The 25,185-nt window shown below is 38.7% G+C and overlaps 1 non-coding gene across 1 annotated transcript; it reads right to left on the bottom strand.

Moving 5' to 3' along the window:
* Window positions 1–24,928: 24,928 nt before the first annotated feature.
* On the bottom strand, window positions 24,929–25,035 carry LOC122657180. The gene has a single exon (XR_006332250.1). It is a non-coding gene; the product is annotated as a small nucleolar RNA R71 (small nucleolar RNA).
* Window positions 25,036–25,185: the final 150 nt, after the last annotated feature.

The raw sequence follows: 25,185 nt of genomic DNA, 5'->3' as shown, positions 1-25,185 counted from the left end.
AATGGTGTGTGGATCGAGGCCTCCCCAGCCGGACGATGTGCGCTACACACCGTCCCGCGCAGGAGAGGATCTCAATCCTTAGAGAATGCATTTACAACTATTTTTGTTAATTATAGAATCTTGTATAATTGGAAGGTATAATTATCCTCTCTAATTAAATCAAGGATTCTTACCATAGTTGAAGATGACATCTGTAACACATAGAAATGCAATTGCCTAGAAAAATGAGTGGGTTGAAACTGAATAATAGTTTCTGAATTTATTCTTTTCTTTTACCACAACGATCTGCCCCTTTGTTTTTTGTTGTTTAGCTTCCATATGATTTTCCAATACTTCGCACAACTTCATTTACAATATTCAAAAGATTAAAACTAACCAATTGAATACAAAAAATCAGAAATAAAGAGAGAAATTCCTCAATGAGAAACAAGATCTCTACTTGGTGGTGTTTCCTACACTCTCCAATGGGTGAGCACACCTGGGTATCTACTTAGGGGGCAGAGGCATCATCTCACGATGCCCTATGAGAAGATGTAGGAAACACCACCAAGTAGAGATCTCATGCCCTATAATAATTAGCATCCAAACATACCTGGACAAGATGCAAAAACTAACTGAAAACCACTATGGAAGATTCTCTCCTTCGGCATTGTCATTAGGAAGAAACCTCTTAAAGGGAATAAAACAACATTGTCATCAAGAAGAAACCTCTTAAAGAGAATAAAAAAACTCAATCGAAAAAAGAGTTCCTACAATAATGAATAAATGTAAATAGACTACACCTTATTCAAATCTAAATCTCAATCGTCCAAGAGCATCACATACAATTTCATGTCTCATAAAATCGAGGTGATGGTTTGTAAGAAAGAGAGGCTGATGATTTTGCTGTTGGATATGTGTCCATCAAAGTCAGTTCATATTAATGAAATGTTTATTTTATTTCGTGCATGACATGTATTTTGTTGGGTTTACAAGTTGTTCCATGGGTTTACCCCCAAAACGGTTCCCGACTAGGGATAGGAGCGGTCATCCCGTTCATATGGTCGTCAAATTGAATGTTACCAGAAATGAGTTTTGGTGCATAAATGTGGGTACACATATTGTGTGTATAGAAATGAATCCGTTAAGAGTCTCGCATGTGCTACTGTCAGTTGTGAGAGGACGAGATTTGAACCTATCAACTAATCTTTGACCTGAGAGATCCTATTAATTGCAATGTTGGGTCATTGTTTCAGTAAGCCAATGGTTGAAGTCCTACGGACTATATATCGACGCACTGGACATGTGATCACGCATTGTTAATGAAAGAGATGCTCAACATGGAATCTAACCACTATCGTTAATTCAGAAATATCAAGGAAAGAGAAAGTCTATGATTGATTGGACCAAAATCTGGTACCAGAAAATTATTTTATGATATAAAAATTTAATGTATATTATTTATTGAAATTTGTTTTAAATGTTTTACGGCATCCGATCGTAATCACAGAATATCTGGAACGTACTTGTACGATGAGTTGGGGTTTGACAGTATTTAAATACAGGCCTCATAACTCATTATGGGATATTGAAAAATGTGGAACATCATATACGTAAATTAAAGTGTTTAATTTTACATTACAATTATTAGGACTATTAATTGGTTAATTATCTTTTTCAATATGGAAAGTATGATTCACATCCTCGACATATTGTTGTCATATTCAAAGAGATAGTGATCCCTTGTAGATTCTACCTCTTCCCATTGTAGAAGCAAAGGTGTTGTGCAAAATAGCAAGTGAACAATTCTCACAAAGTTGGCAAGTTAGGATTTTAAAAACTTCACTTACACAAGACAAAAAGGCAAGCACTAACATGATTTATATATTAAAGAGAAGAAGAGAGAGATGACATGATTTTGGAATCCCTCTCCTCTCTCCCACGTTTTCTCTCCCTCCCCCCTCCTTTGTGTAAGGTGAGTGTTTTTGGGGTTCATGAAACTCCAATTGTTTTGGTGATTTGTGTCACTTTAATTGTACTTGATCGGAGCATCCAAGGAGTTGAACAAGTCGATCCATCTTCTGCTCGAGTGTGGAAGAACTTCTTTCTATAGAAGGAGCTTCAATTGTGCCTCTAAGGTAACCAAGGTTCTTCCCATGTGAATTTTTTTGTATTTACCATGTTTCCGAATATGAATGCAAAAGTAATGTTCTTCAATCCGCTCCATTGTGCCATTGGCTTCAAATCAACAATTAGCATTAGAGCAACGCTTTTCTGTTCGTATTCGGGCAAGGAGTGATGTGCATAGGGTTCTCCATGTTTTCCCATCAATGGTTGATGGGAACTTTTATATATTATTATTATTATTTTTTTTTTATCTTTGATTCGTGTAAACACAAAAAAAAAAAAAAAAAAAAAAAAAAAAGGATGCAAAGCACCCGGGTTGTAACAAAAAAAAATAAAAAAAGGGCTGCAAAGCACTCAAGCCCTATGGCCCCAAGCCCATTATGTACCTGGGCTGCAAGGCTTGTTGCTTGCATGCACCCAGGCCCCCTGGCCGCATGAACCTAGCCACAAGGCTCTCTCTCCGCATGTGCCTCGGCCACATGGCACACTGATTGCATGCACATGGACTGCAAAGCCTACTACCTCCATGGCCCTTAAGCCCCATGAACCTAGCCGCAAGGCCACAGCCCTCTCATGGCACCTGCCCATACGCACATGCAGGCTGCTGGTATTTTAGAAAATACACCTAGGAGGGTATTTATGAACCCAAATGTTATGTGCCTAATGGGGACCACTCTAGTGTATGAGTGCTAAATTGGACCAGCCTAGTATGGGATAGGTTAAAGGGCTTGATTTAACGCGTTCCATCAGCTTCAGAGGTTTTGGTGTATTGGTCAAGTACCTAATATTTGGTATTAGAGCTAGGCACCACATCACGGGTTCGAGTCACGGAACAGGCTACCTAAGAGAGGGCTACCTAGAGTAGAGTGAAAGCTGTCAAGAAAGGGTTACATGCCGCCAAGCAAAAATCCTAGAGTAGAGTGGAGTTGCTTGAAAAGGGTTACCTACTGCCAGAGTGAAAGCTACCTAGAGTGAGAGCTGCCGAGGACAACGGCTGTGGAAGTGTGGTGGTCTGTTATGTGCCTAATGGGGCCCACTCTAGTGTATGGGCCCTAGATTGGACTAGCGTAGTATGGGATAGGTTAAAGGACTTGATTTAACACGTTCCATCAGCTTCGGAGCTTTTGGCATATCGGTCAAATACCTAACACCAAAGAGAAAATGAATTATTCCATTTCCTTGGCTGTCATTCCTGCTACAAGTCTAGCACCAAAAGTTTGTCCGACTAAGACCTATTGTGGGAGGAGTAATTGGGTGGAGAAGGCCATATCTTCACCCATCCTTGTGAGACCCAAAATGGATTGAATTGTTGAATAAAATTTTAGATTTCATAATTTTATTTTTTAGTGATACATATTAGTGTACATAAGATGTGCACTCTTGTACACGTGAGAAGTGTCATGTCATAATTGTGTTTCATGGGGATCCCTATGTCTTTATATTTGTTGTGGTTATGGGATTAAATTTAAATTTTAAATCTGTGGATGACTATTGTTCATGCGATAAATGGAATGTCGATGTGGTGTGTTGTGCTTTCTTTCTCTCTCTCTCTCTTCATATTTGTTGTGGTAATGGGGTTGAATTTAAATTTTAAATCTATGTGGATAGCTATTATTCATGTGATGGATGGAATGTGGATGTGATGTGTTATGCTCTCTCTATCTCTCTCTCTCCTCCCCCTTCTTTTTTATATAGTCTTGTACTGCACTCCTTGGGCAGCCCAAATGGTGGGTTGGTTTCTCCAAGGGGGTTCTTTACGAAAGGAAAGTGTATAGACATACATTACAATTTAATTTTTTTAGTTTCAACCGATGGAGACTTGATGACGTATAGAAAAGTGAAGGATCGCATACGATATCGTATGGAGATGGAGATGCTAATAATGGAGTTTGCGCAACTTGTGGGCATCATATTGATGCATAAGATGCATGGGTTCCATATTAGAAGAATGAATTTAATTTTCTATTTTAGTGGGAGTAATAATTCATTATTATTTCCACTAACCAAGCCATCCCATAACCAAAATTAATTGTTAATTTGGTTAATATGCACATGATGTATGATGTTGTATATGATGATATATGCATGTCCTCTATGATTGGCCTCAACTATTCAAAAGCTTGTGTGATATGGATGAATCTTGACCGATAGATCATATCCATGGCCCCTTATCAATAGTGGATGTAGAGGATGATAGTACGACTCCCATAATATCGCAGATATGGATGTCGTACTACCACAGTGCCGCAGGTACCCCTTTTCATGGTGCCACGAAATACGACACCCGTACCGCGGTGTCGTGGATCGCCAAGGGTCCTCTATAAATAGAGGGTTTCCTCCTATTGTTGAAAAATCAATTTCTTAGTCTCGGGAATGGTGCCACTATGATCATTTTTGCACTTTTGAGTGAGAGCCTTCTTTCGACCCACCTCAACATTCCTCGAACCTCACCTCGAGATTCATGCTACTGTTACTTTGTCTGCACTCCGAGTGATCTAAATCCACATTTCACACCTCAAAACCTTATTTTTATCGAAGTTTCTAATCAACCCCTTTTGGTATTCCACCAAGCTTTTTATGATACCGTTACTTTATCCATATTCTGAGTGACATAAACTCACATTATTTTCCTTCGAAAGAGAGGCAAGTCATTTGTCTATCTCCACCTGAGCCGGGAGATACTCCACACTTCATTTGCATCGAAAACACTTCCTTGTTTTTATCCCTTTGAGTTCGATTCAAGTATATATTTCTTCATTGCCCTTTCATATTGGCACAATGTAGACCATTAAAGTAATATGTTTTAGTGTAAATATTAGTGCACATTCGTAGAAATAACATGATTAACTTCCTTTGATATAATCAGTGCATGATAATCAATCATATGTTAGCCTTGTATGTTGGTGTAGGATATTTTATTACAGGAGAATGTTCGAACCTTAGTAAGTAGAACGACCAATCTATAGGGCGAGATTGGTGTGTAACAACTTCTCATTCTTATAACATGGCCTCTTACCTAGACTTTGATGAGACCATATAGATTCTTGTGTAACCCTTTCCACTCACAACAGATGGGGCTACCTCCTTTGGGTCCTAGGCCCGAACCCTAGGTGGCGATTCCTTTTATTTTTTTCGCTAAAAGATCATTTGTATTAAAGAATGAAGAAAAATAAGTTACAAACAAGAACTCAATGAGTCAAGATCATCTATAAAGACCCTGTCACCTTCGGCATTGCCATCACTGACAGGGACAATCAGGTTACACAAGAAAAAGGAAAGCTATCGAGAGATGAAGCGAAATATCGGTTTACATTGGGCGTCAATGACAAGCTCTTCCTAGATAGAAGGAGGCAAAGAAGTATTTGTAGATGAGTCGATCAATTTGGCTGCCGATCCAGCCAGTCTGCCACTGGGTTGGCCTCTCTAAAGTAGTGAGATACTTTGCATTCATTAGCTAAAAGATAAGAATGAACACCAAACCAGTTTTGCTTTACACACCAAGGGGATGAATTCCTGGAACGAGAATCGAGATTGAGGCTGAATCACACTCAATTTATAACTTCTTGATATTAAGAACTCGAGCATGCTCCTGTTGGAATTGTGTGTCCATCAAACCCGAATTATTAAATTATTGAATTTAATTTTTACACTTTATTATTTTATTTAGGCTTATAATAATATTCCATAGGTCTTTACCTAAAACTTGTCTGAACTGGGAACGGGACTGGACATCCTGTTTATATGATTTCCATATCGCATGTCACAAGAAATGGAGATTTCGGTTATGGTTGTGGGTACACGTCGAGAATGTGTATAGATGAGAATCTGACACGTATACCTTATATATTGCTACTGGTTGTGTGTGTGATATACTTACTCGCCACTCGATGGCCCTTTGACTAGAGAGATCCCATTTGTTGCAGTGTGGCATTACGGATTTTGGTAAGCCAATGGTTGATGTCCAATCGGACTATAAACCAGTACACTGAATTCGTGATCTCGCATTGTAAACAAAGAGGATTCTCAACATGGAATCCACTGCCCGTTTACGGTGAATATCTAGGAGAGAGAAAGTCGGTGATTGGTCGGACAGAAATCTGGATCCAGTGTTTATTCAAAATGTTTTATAAATTTATTTTCAATAAAAATTATTATATATAATATATTGGGAATTGATTTCAAAGTTTTTTTTGACCGTCCGATCGCAATCACATATTCTCTCGATCAACGTACATGATGAATTGGGGATAAGTAGCATTAAAGTACATACCCTATAATTCATTATGGGATATTAGAAAAGTGGAAGGGTTTATGTACAATATAGAGTTTATAGGACACATGGTATTATATGGGAGAATAAAACATTTATGGTTGAATATCTTTTTATATTATAGCAAGAGATATTATGAAAATATCTCATGAACCATAATTTAGAAAAATTGTATCCCTTTTGAGATTCTATGTTTTCACTTTAGTAACAAATTGGAGTTGCAAAAATTAGAAGATTCACAAAACACCAAAATGGAAGATTGAGCCAAGACCAAGATGGAAGGAGATTACTTGAGACCCAAAGATCTCCAAAACTATAGAAGAGGGAGAGGGAGGAGCCTCCCACGATTTTGGCAGTGCTCTCTCCCCCTCCCACAATTTCTCTCTCTCCCCTCTCTTATAGTGGTGTGTGTGAGACTTGAGTTAGAGAACTCAAGAGGCTTTGGTGATTTTTGTGTTTTTCTAAAAGATTGCAAGGATTGATCAAACTTCAAAGTATTGAACTATTTTTCAATCTCCAAGTTTGCACAAGTTGAAAGACCTATTATCTATAGGAGGAGTTTCACTTGTGACTCTAAGGTAACCATGAATGTTATTTTGAAATTGTTTCTTCCCTACTCTTGATCATGAACTACAAGTATTGATTCGTTCCAAATTCCACTGCGCATCGAGTTTATTCCCAACAATTGGTATCAGAGCATTGGTTGTACGTTTATGGTTGGAGTATGGTTTTGATAGAATAGGGTTCTCTATGATCTTAGAATAAAGTTGTTATTTTTTTCAATAAGAGAACGCATGTTTTGATCTGATTATATTATGATTGATATGAGAAGGGAAGAAAAATAAAATAGTTATTTTTTTTTTTTCATATTTAAATAAAAAAAATATTTTTTTAATAAAAATTTTTATGGGTTTTTATTGGACTTTTTAGTTCAATTTTTGGAATGCATTCACACTTAATGGTTAAGTAGGTGATTTGCATTCACCTAATTTTGCCACACAAGTATCATTACCTTATTAGACTAGATCATGGAGAATTTTTATTTTATCTTGATGGTTATGGGAATGGATTTAATTTGTAAATCTATATGGATGGTGGTATTTAATTGTTTATGTGAAATATAGAATGTGATGTGCGTTGTGCTCTCTTTCCCCTCTATCTCTCTCCCCCCTTTTCTTTTTGATAAAATTATGTACTCCACCCCTTCGACAATCCAATGGTGGGTTGTATTTACCAAGGGGGTTTCTTCCCCAAGAAAAGTGTATAGAGAACTAGGTTGTAATTTTATTTATTTTATGTAAGTTCAATCGATGGAGATTTTGAAGATCTTAAAGAAATATGGAGGCCAACATACGATGATGGAAGGAGATAGAAAGGAGCATGAAAATGCAAAGAACAAAGCATGGAGATGCCAATGGATGGCAAGCATTTTGTTGTGCATCACTTGATGCATTGGATGTATAATTCTTTTCACATTAAATTAATTAAATAATTATTGATTTAGTAGGAATAATAATACGTTATTATTCTCACTAAACCTACCATCCCATAACCACAATTTATATATGTGTTACCTTGTGTGTTGTATTTTCTATATATGGCGATATATTTTGTGTGCGATCGTTTACCCTCCAATTTTAAAAGCATGTGTGACATGGATAGATCTTAACCGGTAGATCTTTGTTCATGGCCCCCTTTTGATGATTGCTGTAGAGGTAGGTAATGAGGTCCTCACAATAGAGTCGATAGGACGTTATGAGGATCTCACTACCATACGATCTACACCTTCTCCCATTGGATAGGAAATGGACATGGATAGTGGGAGGGCACTGCATTAGTGGACCATCTCTCATGATGCCATGATTCATTCTGAATCATTAGGAATACACATGACTTGAGTGTGTGTCAGCCGATAGGATATGGACATGACACTCAAGTGACCAATTACATTGGAAGCCTAGGAGGCGGACAGAATAGTCCACCCAATCACCGTATTTGGGATGATCCCCGATAGGGTAAGTTTTACATACAAGGATTGGTGAGTTCCAATACATTTTTTTTCATCATGGAGGGATATAAAAATGATGAAGGACCATTGTTTTAATTAGCCCAAAATAAAAATTCAATGGTCACGATATTTATTTACTTGTACATGTGTAGATCTTTTCGACATGGCTGCCCCAATCAACAACACCCTTATGTCACTTATCACCCAATCAAAATTGATCGAACCAAATTATGAGGATTGACATCGTAACATTATGCTCCTTCTCAAGGCTGAGGGACGTAACTCTGTCCTAACGGAAGAGTCTCTCACTATACCATCTGCTGATATGGATGGAACTGAGGGTACTACTGAATTTACCGCGGAACACCTAAAGGAAAGGGTGGGCATCTTCAAATCCTACCATCAAAGGGATTCAAAAATCCAACTATACATTTTGAATTCCATTGACCAATCGATTGTCGAGTCTGTCAAGGGAATATCTTTTACGGGTGATATGATGGCTAAAATCAAGGAGTTGTATAGCCAACAAGACACCCACATAGAGTACGAGCTAGTGGATAAGATCCACAGTCTCAAGATGGAACCTGGAACTCCGGTCTTGGACCACGTGATGAAAATTCAAAACCTGTTCGAACAATTGGAGGGTTCAGGTTCTGAAAAGTTCTCCTTGAAGTATAAGAGAAACGTCATTTTTAAATCTCTCCCGGCTCATTCAGCTCCTTTATTTTCAACTTCAATATGAACAAGTTAGATGTTCAGTTGACCGAGCTGGGTAATATGTTACAAGAAGCCGAGAGAGCGATTAAAAAGGAAAAGGCAGAAGTGCACCTCACCGAGGTGAAAGAAAGTTCTTCCAAGAACAAGGGAAAGAAAAGGAAGGGTAAGACCCATAAAAGAAAAAGCGGGAAAATTCAGAAGAAGAAATCTCCCCAAGGAAGGAAAATGTTTCTTTTGTGGGAAAGAGGGGCATTGGAAACGTAACTGCCGTGCATACCTGGCTTCCTTGAAAAAGAAGTCGGACGACAAGGATACTTCTTCAGAAGGTAATTTAAATGTTTTTGTCCTTTTTGAAATTAATATGTCTATTGGACCATCTAACTCATGGCTTGTGGATACTGGATCTACGGTCCATGTCTGCAATATGATACAGAGGTTCAAATAGACAAAAAGACTGGACAAGAATGAAGTGTGTCTCAAGATGGGCACTAGAGCAGAGGCCAAGGCGTTGGCAGTCGAAACTTATAGCATAGAATTTGATTCTGCATCTTTAGTTTTAAATAATTGCTACTATGTTCCTTCTTTTAAAAGGAATATTATTTTCGTTTCAAAGTTAATTTCGAACGGTTATGTATTTACTTTTAGTACTAGACTTTCAATTCGTTATAATAATATCTTTGTTGCTTCTGGATTTTTACAAAATGGTTTGTATTTTCTAGAACAACCCTTGATAACGAATGAGGTTTTAAATATCAATTTGAAACGAAAGAGAGCTCCAGTGAGTCCTACTTACCTATGGCATCTCAGATTATGTCATATCAATGTAGACAGGATTAATAGGTTGGTGAAGGACGGGTTGTTAGAAAGTCTAAAGGTCAAACCATTCCCAAACTGTGAATCATGCCTACGAGGAAAGACGACCAAGAAGCCCTTTCCCAATAAAGACAGGAGAGCCGACGGTTTGTTGGAATTAATTCACACCGACGTGTGTGGGCCCATTAACATCCAAGCTAGGTATGGTTATGAGTACTTTGTGACATTCACCGATGACTATTCTAGATACGGTAGTATCTACTTAATGCATAAGAAGTCAGAGACTTTTAAAAAGTTCAAAGAGTTTCAGGCTGAGGTTGAAAAACAGTTAGATAAAATGCAGCAAGTCCATTCGATCAAATCGAGGAGGGGAATATTTATCAGACGAATTCAAAGCATATCTCATGATCGAGGGGATTGTGTCACAACTATCAAATCTTGGTACACCTCAACAAAATGGTGTATCTGAGAGACGCAATCGGACTTTGTTAGATATGGTTCGAACCATGCTCACCTTTAGTGAGTTACCCTTATCCTTTTGGGGGTATGCCCTAGAGACTGCGATCTATATATTGAATAGGGTTCCTACTAAAACTGTACCCAAAACCCCATTTGAATTATGGTATGGGCGCAAGTCCAGCGCAAAACACTTCAGGGTTTGGAGTTGTCTTGCGTATGTACGCAAGCAAAAAATAAATAGTAAGTTGGAGCCACGTTCTTTTAGATGCTTATTCTTGGGATACCCAAAAGGCACAATAGGTTACAATTTCTTTGATCCCGCAAATTAGAAAGTCATTATTAGTAAGCATGTTACTTTCATTGAAGAAGATTTGATTGCTAAGAGAAGCGACCCTGTTGTCATATAAAAGATGTCTTCTATACTTGAAATGCCTAATCCATCAATTGAACCAACTATCGACCCCATCGAACCTGTTATAGTTCAAGAGCTGCGATGTAATGGGAGGACCATAAAACCACCCACACATTATACACTTCTTACTAAAGAAGCTAAGACTGTAGAAGAATTCTACATGGTTACCACTGACTCGGATAACAATCCGTATACTTATAAACAAGTTCTTCAAGATGTAGAAGCACCCAAATGGGAGGAAACCATGCGCTCTGAAATTGACTCAATGTATTCCATTAATGTTTGGACTCTAGAGGATCCACCAGAAGGCATAAAGCCCATTGGATGTAAGTGGATCTTCAAGAAGAAGAGAGGCATAGATGGAAAGGTTGAGAGATTCAAGGCAAGACTGGTAGCAAAAGGTTATACTCAACAAGAAGATATAGACTATGAGGAGACCTTTTTCGCTAGTAGCTATGATGAAATTCATCAGGATTTTGTTGGCAATAGCCGCACACTACAATTATGAAATCTGGCAGATGGATGTGCAAACTACATTTCTAAATGGATTTCTTGATGAAGAAATCTACATGCAACAGCCAGAGGGGTTCACTTCAAAAGGTGAAGAGAACAAAGTGTGCAAGTTGTTGAGATCCATTTATGGACTCAAGCGAGCTTCCAGGAGTTGGAACATCCTTTTTTATCAAGTAGGCAAATCGTTTGGTTTTGAACAGAACATGGATGAACCTTGGGTTTACAAAAAGTTTAGTGGGAGTGCGATTTGTTTTCTCATTGATGAGCACATTTATGTGTGAAATCTTAGAACATAAAGCATACATTTTACCACATTGGACAGAGTTACTTTGGTGCTTTCTTGTGCTTTTCAGGTTTTGGGCTATTTTGGGCTATTTTGGACTATCGGGAGCTGCATGTCCCAAGTTACACGTAAAGTTATCATTTTTCTTTCCATGGCTGTAAAGAGGACTAAATTTGGAGCAAGTTGGATGTGACGGAATGCAAGTACGCATTCGTCTAGCCCACCGTACAGTTGATTATTCTTTTCAACCCAAGAAAGGATAATGGGTCAGGAAGGAGCTGTAGTGCAAGCCCATAGTCATTCTACCACTGCCCAAGGATATTTTTGACATTATAGAAGATATTTCTAAGCAATGGTGGAGATCTACTGCAAATACAGGGCCGTTTTGGCAATTTTCCATTCTTGAAGAGAGAGAAGGACTGCTACCTACATGGAGGGACCCACACTGCCATTAGATTCCATAGTTTTGAAGGCCCACAAGGTGTCCACGATTTTTTTTGGGCTGCATTTAATGCCTACGATTTTTAGAGGACACATTGGGGATTTTTTTATTTGGTTGAGTGGAATCCTAGTCATCACTATCCTAGTCATCTCCAACTTTTCAAGGGCACTTTTGGAATTCTACTTGGGATAGATTTATTTTGAAAAATATTTTCTCACCTATGGAATGTTGAAAAGTCAAAGATGTTTTGATCTCATTGCTTGGAGAAGATATCTACAAAGAAAATGAAGCACTTGTTAGAATTGGAAGTTTACTTTTCTAAAAATAGAAAATTTATGTAGCTAGGATTTTTTGTATTTTCTTCTTTCTATTTTTTTTCTTTTTCTTAGGAGCCAAGGCATTGTAAAGGAGGAAGGAGAAGAGAATCTTCTCCTATTTTTGGATTCCCTTCTTACACTCTCTCTCCTCTCCACTATTTTTAGAGGGAGAGCAGCCCAAAATCGTGGAGCTCCTCCCCCTCTTTCCTTTTCTCTCTTCTTCTCCCCTTTCCCCTATAAATACCCCCTACCTCTCTTGTAAAGTTTGCTCATTAATTAGTGAAATTTCTTCTCTTCTTTTCTAATCTAAATTGTGATTTTTGGCTTTCTAGTTTTTAGTTTTGATTTCATAAGATTAGTTCTTTCAAGTTCTTAGTTTTGATTTCATAAGTCTAGTTTAATGGTTGTAATAGCTTTAGTTTAAAGTTTCCTAGTCTAAGTTCCTATGTTGATGACAAGACTTGGAGATTTAGAAGAGGAAGCCATGGTAAGTTTATTCAAGTATTCATGCAAGCAAGTTCAATCCGGTTCAAGCACATCAATGTATCTCATTCTCTAAACCCTTAATCTCATTCTCCCTGTCCTCTATCTCTTCTATCTTCTTCTTCTTCTCCCTCTATTTCTTTTATTTTTTTTATATGGTTGTGGTTTGTGGATGCACTTTTATTCTCTTATTCCATTTTATGTGGTTATTATATGTGGCTTCATTTTTATTCCTTTCAATTTGCGTTAGTTTGATAGGTTAGATGCTCATGTGTTAGCACGGTAATTTAATCCCTTAAGCTTGTTAGATGCTTATGAGTTAGGATGCATTAATTTTCATTAGTTTAATTAGTTTAATTAACACTTTAATTTGGTTCACTTTGCATTATTTTTAAGTTAGTTAAATAGAGTGGCGTATATCTCCTCGTGTTCGACTCGTAGTTACGATTGACCCGTACGCTTGCGTTATTATTTTGACTCAAACAAGTTTTTGGCGCCGTTGCCGGGGAGATTATTGTCCACTTTATTTTTCTGATTTTTTAAGTAATTCGAAGTGCTTTATTTTATTTTACCTTTTCTTCTAAAAAAAAAAAAAAGAGTTTTTGAAAACCTCTTCTTGTTTCTCTTATGTTTCAAATAGTGTGCGCCCAATCTAAAGTCCTTCATATGCTCCAACCCTACATCTTTTGGTGTCCCTCATAGGATTAAGTTACCTATGATGCTACATCTTGACTTGATTGGATGGATTGGCATGTGACTTGTCTTTGGAGGTGACCACTCTTGATAACAGGAAAGCGACATAGTGAGAGATTTTGGAGACAAAAACGTATAGTAGTCCTCCACCCTACATTAGAATCCACTTAGAGTCGTACGTAAGTGGCTATAGAAGACTATACGGGTTCCCTTGCTGTCAACCTATATGGCATCCTTACAGCTTTGGAACCATTGTTTCGATTCTTGAGGGATAGATGCACTATCTACCTTGGGCTCCCTCTTGTTTTTAGTACTTTTTTTCTTAAGACTTTTATTTTTCTTAAATTTTTCTAAAGGAGACCTCATATCTGTTTAGGTGGCTACGGTGTGGACTCGTGATTCATCTAATCGTCTTATTAGAATACCACCTTCTCCACTACCCTTAACCCCACCTTTGATCATGGGTGACCAACAACCCAAGACTCTTAAGGATATGTTTTACCCTACTAAGGTTGTACGGCTTTCTTGCATCAACTTACTACCTGTTACAGGAAACAATTATGAACTCAAGACCAACTTCATTAGCATGCAACCCCACTTCTATAGTGATGAGCACATTTATGTGTGAAATTTTAGGGCATAAATTATACATTTTACCACATTGGACAGAGTTACTCGGTGCTTTCTTGTGCTTTTCAGGGTTTAGGTGAATTCTTGTGAAAATGAAGGAGATGATGCTAAGGAGATGTTTTTAAGCTTTTTAGAAGTGTAAATGGATGCATAGCCCATCAAGTCAGCTTCGCAATGGTTCAAACGGCACTTAATTCCGAGTTGAAACGAAGAAGTTATGGCCGTTTCCGTAACGACGCGTGAAAATGGTCTGCAGGGGTTTATTTATAATTATTGACAGTCGGATGGGGACAAAGTGAAACGGAAGTTCGGATTTTAGATGCCTTAATGAAATTATCAGAAGTTACATTACTGTACCCGAAAGATTCTATTTGGAAGGCTCCGGGAGTCCAACTTCAACTTGAGATATCTTGGGCTCCCCAACTCGAATTGGATGAAATTTGGGTCTATTTTGTGTGATTTTTGCAAGGAACACAATGGTGAGACTATATAAGCACCCCATGCTCCACGTTTTTGAAGGACAGAATGGGTATTTTATTTATTCTTGAAGGAATCCTAGTCATCACCCTTACTCTCTCTCTCCTCCAACTTCTCAAGGGCACTTCAAATTCTACTTGGGATAGATTTATATTTTCTCATCTATGGAAGGTTGAAAAATCAAAGATGCTTTGATTTTATTGCTTGGAGAAGATATCTACAAAGAAAAGGAAGCACTTGTTAAAATTGGAAGTTTATTTTTCGAAATAGAAGTCTACATGTAAACAATCTTCTCTTCTTCTTCTTTCTATTTTTTTCTTTTTCTTAGGATTCAAGGCATTGTAAAAGAGGAAAGAGAACAGAATATTCTCTTTCTTAGGGAATATTTCTCCTACACTTCCATCTTCTCTCTTCTCCTCTCTTCCACCTATAAATACCCCCTACCTCTCTTGTAAAAATTTGTTCATTCACTTAGTGAAATTTCTTCTCTTCTTCTCCTTCTAATTTGTGATTTTTGGCTTTTCTAAGTTCTAGTTTGCTTTTATAATTTTTAGTTAATGCTTATAATAGGTTTAGTTTATACTTTAATTTCAATTTAAGTCTTCAATTGGGTTGTAATTTCTTAATTCTAGTTTAGGTTTTAAGCCTTCTAGTCTAAGTTCTTAAGTTGATGACAAGACTTGAAGATTTAGAAGAGGAGGCCATGGTAAGTTTATGCAAGTATTCAAGCTCTTCATTTACATTCATGCAAGCACATCCAGGTTTTACTATCTAAACTCTCAATCTCATTCTCCATCTCCTCTATCTCTCTCTATCTTCTTCTTCTTCCCCCTCTATTTCTTTTATTTTAATTTTATATGGTTGTGGTTTATGGATGCATTTTTATTCTCTTATTTCTTTTTATGTGGTTAGTATGTGTGGCTGCATTTTTATTCCTTTCAATTCGCTTTAGTTTGATAGGTTAGATGCTCATGTGTTAGGACGCCGATTTAATCCCTTAATTTTGTTAGATGCTTATGAGTTAGGATGCATTGATTTTCGTTAGTTTAATTAGTTTAATTTAACACTTTAATTTGGTTCATTTTGCATTACTTTTAAGTTAGTTAAATAGAGTGGCGTATATCTCCTCGTGTTCGAATCGTAGCTACGATTTACCCGTACGCTTACGGTTTTATTTTAACTCAAACAAGTTTTTGGCGCCGTTCGGAGATTATTGTCCATTTTATTTATCTGATTTTTAAGTAGTTCAAGTGTTTTAGTTTATTATTTTCTCTTCTTTTTTTTGAAAAAAAAAAAAATTTAGTTTTTGAAAACCTCTTCTTGTTTCTCTTCTGTTTCAAATAGTGTCGCCCAATCTAAAGTCCTTCATATGCTTCAACCCTCCATCTTTTGGTGTCCCTCATAGGATTAAGTTACCTATGACGCTACATCTTGACTTGGTTGGGTGGATTGACATGTGACTTATCTTTGGAGGTGACCACTCTTGATAACAAGAAAGTGACATAGTGAGAGTGTTGGAAACATAAACGTATAGTAGACCTCCATTCTACATCGAATCCATATTGCGATGCACGTAGGTGGCTATAGAAGACTATACGGGTTCCCTTCTTGTCAACCTATATGGCATCCTTACACTTTTTGAACCATTGTTTCGATTTTTGAGGGATAGAGATGCACTATCTACCTTGGGGTCCCTCTTGTTTCTAGTTTTTTTTTTTTTTTTAAGTGTTATTTTTCTTTAATTTTTCTAAAGGAGACCTCATATCTATTTAGGTGGCTAAGGTGTGGACTCGTGATTCAAGTAATCGTCTTATTAGAAGACCACCTTCTCTACCACCTTGACCATGGGTGACCAACAACCCAAGACTCTTAAGGATAGGTTTTACCCCACCAGGGCTGCAGCCCTCATGCATTAGTCCGCTTGTTGTTACAGGGAATAACTATGAACTCAAGACCAACTTCATCAAGATGCTACCCCATTTCCATGGGATGGCTAATGAGGATGCATATCTCTTCCTTAGGGAATTTGAGGAGGTCTGTGTTCTAATTAAGGTCCGTAATTTGACTGATGATGCGCTTAGGCTTAGGTTTATACCCTTTGCCCTGAAAGACCAGGCCAAGAAGTGGCTCTATGGACTGCCAACAAACTCCATTAATACATGGGATGAGTTCACCATTGTCTTTTTGAGAAAATTCTTCCCTCTTCACAAGACCAATAAGCTTAAAAGTGACATCCTCCAGTTCAGCGAAACCACATGAGTCCTTTTCTAAATTCATGGAAAGATTCAAGGACCTCCTCTTAGAATGCCCTCACCATGGTTTTGACTTATGGCAGCTATGCCAAATTATTTATGAGGGTATTGATTATCGAGACCAAGCAACTTGTAGAGTCTATGTGTCCAAAGCAGGCTTTACTTCTTTTTCTCGAGGAGAATGATGCATGGACATTCTTAACCAACTTGGTGATAAGACTAGGGAATGGGAATCTTCCCAAGAGGCTGAAAGGACCACTAAGGGGTATCTCATTGAGGGTATGCCACCAAGGAGGCCAAACTTGATAGCCTCATAAAACGGTTGGAGTCCATAGTTCTTAAAGAGTCTATACCAGTTAATCCAGTCAATCAAGTCAACCATGTGTCGGTATGCGCTTGGTGCCAAACCCCGGACACCTTTACGAGGAGTGCCCCAACACCTTGGTGGGCAATTCCAAAGACCGAGAATGTAAGTGCTCTCTACCAAAATAACCCATATAGCAATACTTACAATCCAGGATGGAGAAATCACCCCAATTTCTCATGGAATCAAGGGAACCAAGCGGGCCCATCCAACTTTAACCATCAAGGCCAGGTTGGTGCCCAAAGGACCAACTATGCACCACAAAGCCAAGGAATGTCTCCTAACCCCTTTCCCCTCGTCCTCATCCAGGACCTTCTATTAATTCTGCTAGGCCTCCTCTCCTTGCACCTTATCAAGCAACCCCGTGGTTTACCAATATAGGAGAGGCAACAAGACCGAATGAGATGGACAACAAGATAGCTCTTCTCATGACAAGCCACAATAACATGGAGAAACAACTCACCCACTTGTCACAATCCCGCATGAGAGGGAAACAGGAAGTTACCTAGCCACTGAGCCAAATCCTAGGCATCGGTTCATATTCAACAAGGTACCCAAGCTCCTCCAACCAATGTTGCACAAGGCCAACACACCAAGGGCCCTCTAGACAGGTAAATGTTGTTTATGCTTTAAGGAGTGGCCGTGAGTATCAACAGCTAGTGCACCTCGGTCTTTATCATCTCATACTCCGTTGACTCTCCCCTTGTGAAGAGGCCATTGAAGTGCCTACGATTTCAGGTTCGTCGATGAACCTAAAGATATACCGATGATTTGGTTGAGGAAACCAAAGAGGATTCGTTGAGGAAGTCAAAAAGACCAACCCTGAAAGAATTTATACCCCACCGCCCCTTTCCCAAATAGGTTGGTTAGTAAGAAGTCTCCTTCTATGGAGAAGATATTGGATGTGTTCAAACAGGTTCAGGTGAATATCCCCTTGTTGGATGCTATTGCCCGGATCCCGCTTATGCTAAAGTCCTCAAAGACTTATGCACCCAAAAGCGGACCACCAATGTGCCCAAAAAGGCTTTCTTGGTGCTAACATTAGTTCTCTAATCTCACACCAAGAGCGACCAAGCATAAGGATCCGGAAGCCCCACCATCTCTTGCACTATAGGCCATACTACTATTGATCATGCCTTATTGGACCTTGGTGCAAGTGTGAACCTCTTACCCTTTCATGTCTACCAACAACTGGGATTGGGAGAATTGAAACCGACCAAAATTACTCTTCAACTTGCGGATCGGTCGGTTAAAGTTCCTAAGGGAATGATTGAGGATGTCCTGTTGAAGGTTGGGGAATTTATTTTCCTGTAGATTTTATTGTTTTAAATACCCAACCCATGCCAACTTTAAGGACCAAATCCCAATCATATTGGGTAGACCATTCCTAGCTACCAGAATGCTTTAATCAATTGCAGGAATGGTCTTATGAAATTATCTTTTGGCAATACTTCGTTGACTTCAATGTGTTTAGGTTGGGCAAGCAGCCTGACATGGATGAAGAGGTGCATATGCTTCAAGGATTTCCGATGATATTGATACATTCTTTGAGATTGATTTTGATTCGGGATTTCAAGAATGTATGCAAGAATTGGAGGGTGTTGATGATACTCCCTTATCTCGAGGTCCGGAGCATCCAACCACCTTTGGAGCCCCTTGGACCCCTATCCACTTCCATTCCCAAATCCTCTATTATTGAGCCCCCACATTAGAGTTGAAGGCATTGCCCTCCAACCTCAAGTATGTCTTCTTAGGACATGATCATACTCTTCCTGTTATTATTGCTTCGATTTGACTTCTATTCAGGAAGAAGAGTTGATTAAGCTTCTAAAGGATAATAAGGAAGCCATAGGTTGGACCATGTCGACATCAAAGGTATTAGCCCCTCCATTGTTCAACATCATATACATCCGATGGAGAGTTTCACACCTTCTAGGGAACCCCAAAGGAGGGCTAATCCTGTGATGAAAGAGGCAATCAAGAAAGAGATCCTAAAATGCTTGGATCATGGCATCATTTATCCTATTTCGATAGCCAATGGGTGAGTCCTGTGGAGTTATGCCTAAGAAAGGAGGAGTCACTGTAGTTGAGAATGCTAATAATGAGTTGATTCCAACCCGTATCCACAGGATGGAGAGTGTGCATTGACTATAGGAAATTGAATGCGGCAACTTGGAAGGACCACTTCCCCTTACCTTTTATTGATCGATGTTAGAGAGACTAGCTGGCCATGAATATTATTATTTTCTTGATGGTTATGCGGCTATAACCAAATTTCTATTGCTCTAGAGGACCAACACAAGACCACTTTCACATGCCCTTATGGAACCTTTGCTTACCGGCATATGCCTTTTGGGCTTTGCAATGCCCCTGCTACATTCCAAAGGTGCATGATGAGTATCTTTTCTGATATGGTAGAGCACTTCCTAGAGGTGTTTATGGATGATTTTTCTATTCATGGCTCTACTTTTTCTAATTGCTTGCATCATCTCTCTTTGGTTCTTAAAAGATGCATAGAAAAGAACTTGGTCCTGAATTGGGAGAAGTGCCACTTCATGGTAAAGCAAGGTATAGTTCTTGGTCACATTGTGTCCAAAGAAGGGATCCAGGTTGATAGATCTAAGGTGGACCTTATAGCCAATTTACCACCACCCAAGAGTGTGAAGGACATTCGATCTTTTCTTGGCCATGCAGTTTTTATAGAAGATTCATCAAGGACTTTAGCCGATAGCTAGACCTCTCACCTCTCTTTTGGCAAAGGACTGCCCATTTGATTTCTCTTCCGAGTGTCATGATAGTTTTGAGCAATTGAAAAGAGCGTTGACTTCACCCCCATTATTCAAGCTCCAATTTGGACAGCATTTGAACTTATGTGTGATGCCTCCGATTTTGCTATAGGGGCTGTTCTTGGGCAAAGAATCAATAAATTGCCCCATGTGATTTATTATGCAAGTAGGACTCTTAATGATGCACACTTAATTATACCACCACCGAGAAAGAATTTTTAGTGTTGTGTTTGCTTTAGAGAAGTTTAGGCCCTACTTGGTTGGATCACATGTGATTGTTTATACCGACCATGCACTATCACATATCTTGTGCGTAAGAAAGATGCCAAGGCTCGCCTCATTAGGTGGGTCCTTTTGTTACAAGAATTTGATCTTGAAATTAGGGATAAGAAAGGGTGTGAAAATTTGGTGCGGACCATCTATCCTGCGCCTAATTCCTTGATCGTTGATTCTCCAAACGAGAATTTTCCCGATGAGTATCCGATGGCGGTGTCTAGTGAACCTTGGTTTCTTGATATTGTTAATTATCCAGTTACGGTGTGACACTGCACATTGGTCCACCCAAGATAAGAATCGCTTTCTTTTCACAAGTTAAGTATTTCTTTTGGGATGATCCTTATCTTTTTAAGACCTGCCCGGATCAAGTAATCCGGAGATGTGTCCCCGATCATGAGCAACAATCTGTCTTATCTTTTTGCCATGATCGGCTTGTGGAGGCCATTTTGGGCCTAATAAGACCGCCAAAGTTTTACAAAGGTGGATTTTATTGGCCTAGTCCGTTTAAAGACGCTTTTACTTATTGCAGGGCATGTTCTTCATGCCAATCCTTAGGGCATCTTACTAAGAGAAATATGATGCCCCTCAACCCAATTCTAGTGGTTGAGGTGTTTGATGTATGGGGTATTGATTTCATGGGGCCTTTCCTAACTCCTTTGGTAACTGTACATATTACTTGTTGTGGACTATGTGTCCAAATGGATTGAGGCAGTTGCTTGTAAGACCAATGACCACAAGGTGGTTGTGAAATTTCCAAGGAGAACATCTTCTCCCGTTTTGGTACTCCCGGCTCTCATTAGTGATCGGGGCAAGCATTTTGTAATCGGCCTTTTGAGGCCCTCATGAAAAAAGTATGGTGTCGTCCATAAGTTGGCCACACCCTACCATCCCTGACGGGCCAGGTTGAGGTTTCAAATAGGCGATCAAGCAAATTCTTGAGAAAACCATCAACCCGAACCGCAAGGATTGGTCTAACCGATTGGTAGATGCATTGTGGGCCCATAGGACAGCCTTCAAGACCGATCTTGGTCAATCTCCGACTGCCCGGGTGTATGGAAAGGCATGTCACTTACTCGTGAGAGATTGAGCACAAGGCCTTTTGGGCTATCAAGAAGCTTAACTTTGACCTACGCACCGCAGTGCCCATAGGAAACTCCAACTATCCGAGTTGGAAGAGCTTAGGAATGAGGCATATGAGAATGCCCGAATTTACAAGGAAAAAACCAAGGCTTTCCATGATAGGCACATTTTGAGAAAATCTTTTGAGGTAGGCCGTAATGTTTTGTTGTACAATTCTCGTTTGCATATCTTTCCGGGTAAGTCGTTCTAGATGGGATGGGCCCTATATTGTTCAAAAAGTTTATCCTCATGGGGCTGTTGAAGTCCTCAATCCAAGTACAGGAGCTACTTTCAAGGTCAATGGCCAAAGATTGAAGCCGTACATAGAGATGCCTACTCCGAGTTGACGAAGAGGTCATGAATCTCCATGAGCCTCTTTACCTTGACCCGATATCCTGGTATGTATCCCCTCCCTTGTCCTTATTCTTTCTTTTCTCGCATGCATTGAGGAACACTGCATGAATTAAGTGTGGGGGGTGTGTTGGACTTTAATTGTGAATTTTGTGAATTTTGAATTTTGTGAATTTTGATTGTGGCGATAGTTTTTGGGTATGTGCATAAGTCTCTTCAAATTGCAAAGCAAGAGTGAGAGGGAATTAGGTGCCCTCCTAGCATGCGAAATAATAAAAAATCCCTTTTCAAGGATGGTAGTTGGTTTGTATCCGGTGATGGGGATTGAGTTTGAAAATATGAGTGCTACTTCATGTGATGGTTAGATTCCTCTATGTGTTTATGGACCCCTTTGATCTTTTGGCTAGTAGTTGAGACCAATTTGTTTGTGGCAAGGCAAGGCATGAAAGTGGAAGTGAATGAAAAAAAAAAAGAAAAAGAAAAAAACAAGGAACGAGAAAAGAAAGTGGAATTCCTTAGGACTAGACAGGCACTGTGCCTCATGAAGCGGGGTGACTTGATCGAAATTCCTTGGAAGGAAACTCAAAAAAAAAAAAAAAAAAAAAAAAAAAACTTTTGCATCAATGTCTCAATGTCTTATGGATATATGCAAAAAGCGAAGCTACCAAGTATTTGGGTGTCTAGTGTATGCTCCACCATGTCATTCGAGAACAAGTGGAGTAGAAATAGAGTTTGTGGTTGAGAAAGAAAAAAATTTTTGCCTTAATGCTCGAAAAAAAAAAAGTATGGTCAACAATACTCAATGCCTAAGTCTTTGGTTCCATCGATGCTATGGGGGTTTACTTGAAGATGAGTAGTGTTCAGAAAATATGAGGAGATCCCTTGAACTTGATGCATGCTTGTTACATGAATTGATGTGGGGTGATAAAATTCAAGTGTGGGGAACCTTTGGCTCCTTGATCATTAGTTGAACACTTTTTGGGATTATGTGCACCGTCCTACTTATGCCATGATTAAAATTTGCAGCATTTATTTACAATTGAATTTTGGGTGTATATTCACTCAAAACACCCACGAGACACAACTCGTCCACTAGGGGTAACCTAGGGGTTTAAAGGCTTGTTGCACATGCTAAGTGCAACCGTGATTCCTACGAAAGTGAGTTAGGATTTTCTGCATTCTAGATTAGTTTTGTTTTTGCTTTACTTGAGGACAAGTAACGTTCAAGTGTGGGGAATCTGATGAGCACATTTATGTGTGAAATTTTAGGGCATAAATTATACATTTTACCACATTGGACAGAGTTACTCGGTGCTTTCTTGTGCTTTTCGGGGTTTAGGTGAATTCTTGTGAAAATGAAGGAGATGATGCTAAGGAGATGTTTTTAAGCTTTTAGAAGTGTAAATGGATGCATAGCCCATCAAGTCAGCTTCGCAATGGTTCAAACGGCACTTAATTCCGAGTTGAAACGAAGAAGTTATGGCCGTTTCCGTAACGACGCGCGTGAAAATGGTCTGCAGGGGTTTATTTATAATTATTGACAGTCGGATGGGGACAAAGTGAAACGGAAGTTCGGATTTTAGAGGCCTTAATGAAATTATCAGAAGTTACATTACTGTACCCGAAAGATTCTATTTGGAAGGCTCGGACAGTCAACTTCAACTTGAGATATCTTGGGCTCCCAACTCCGAATTGGATGAAATTTGGGTCTATTTTGTGTGATTTTTCGCAGGAACACAATGGTGAGACCTATATAAGCACCCCATGCTCCACGTTTTTGAAGGACAGAATGGGTATTTTATTTATTCTTGAAGGAATCCTAGTCATCACCCTTACTCTCTCTCCCTCCAACTTCTCAAGGGCACTTCAAATTCTACTTGGGATAGATTTATATTTTCTCATCTATGGAAGGTTGAAAAATCAAAGATGCTTTGATTTTATTGCTTGAGAAGATATCTCACAAAGAAAAGGAAGACTTGTTAAAATTGGAAGTTTATTTTTCTGAAATGAAGGTCATGTAAACAATCTTCTTTCTTCTTCTTTCTATTTTTTTCTTTTTCTTAGGATTCAAGGCATTGTAAAGAGGAAAGAGAAGAGAATATTCTCTTTTCTTAGGAATATTTCTCCTACACTTCCATCTTCTCTCTTCTCCTCTCTTCCACCTATAAATACCCCCTACCTCTCTTGTAAAAATTTGCTCATTCACTTAGTGAAATTTCTTCTCTTCTTCTCCTTCTAATTTGTGATTTTTGGCTTTTCTAAGTTCTAGTTTGCTTTTATAATTTTTAGTTAATGCTTATAATAGGTTTAGTTTATACTTTAATTTCAATTTAAGTCTTCAATTGGGTTGTAATTTCTTAATTCTAGTTTAGGTTTTAAGCCTTCTAGTCTAAGTTCTTAAGTTGATGACAAGACTTGAAGATTTAGAAGAGGAGGCCATGGTAAGTTTATGCAAGTATTCAAGCTCTTCATTTACATTCATGCAAGCACATTCAGGTTTTACTATCTAAACTCTCAATCTCATTCTCCATCTCCTCTATCTCTCTCTATCTTCTTCTTCTTCCCCCTCTATTTCTTTTATTTTAATTTTATATGGTTGTGGTTTATGGATGCATTTTTATTCTCTTATTTCTTTTTATGTGGTTAGTATGTGTGGCTGCATTTTTATTTCTTTCAATTCGCTTTAGTTTGATAGGTTAGATGCTCATGTGTTAGGACGCCGATTTAATCCCTTAATTTTGTTAGATGCTTATGAGTTAGGATGCATTGATTTTCGTTAGTTTAATTAGTTTAATTTAACACTTTAATTTGGTTCATTTTGCATTACTTTTAAGTTAGTTAAATAGAGTGGCGTATATCTCCTCGTGTTTGACCCGTAGCTACGATTGACCCGTACGCTTGCGGTTTTATTTTAACTCAAACATATAGGATGGCCAATGAAGATGCATATCTCTTCCTTAGGGAATTTGAGGAGGTCTGTGTTCTAATTAAGGTCCAGAATTTGACTGCTGATGCAGTTAGGCTGAAGTTTATATCCTTTGCCCTGAAAGACCAGGCCAAGAAATGGCTCTATGGACTGCCAACAAATTCCATTAATACATGGGATGAGTTCACCATTACCTTCTTGAGAAAATTTTTCCCTCTTTACAAGACCAATAAACTCAAGAGTGACATACTCCAGTTTAGGCAGAAACCACAAGAGTCATTTTCTAAATTCATTGAAAGATTCAAGGATCTCCTTTTAGAATGCCCTCATCATGGTTTTGACTTGTGGCAGCTATGCCAAATTATTTATGAGGGCATTGACTTTCAGACCAAGCAACTTTTAGAGTCCATGTGTCCTGCAAGCTTTACCTCTTTTTCTAATGATAATGATGCCTGGACATTCTTGACCAATTTGGCTGAAAAGACTAG

This window comes from Telopea speciosissima, chromosome 3, assembly GCF_018873765.1.
Source record: "Telopea speciosissima isolate NSW1024214 ecotype Mountain lineage chromosome 3, Tspe_v1, whole genome shotgun sequence".
NCBI classification, from domain to species: Eukaryota; Viridiplantae; Streptophyta; class Magnoliopsida; order Proteales; family Proteaceae; genus Telopea; species Telopea speciosissima.
This window is presented reverse-complemented; position numbering and strand designations above follow the sequence as displayed.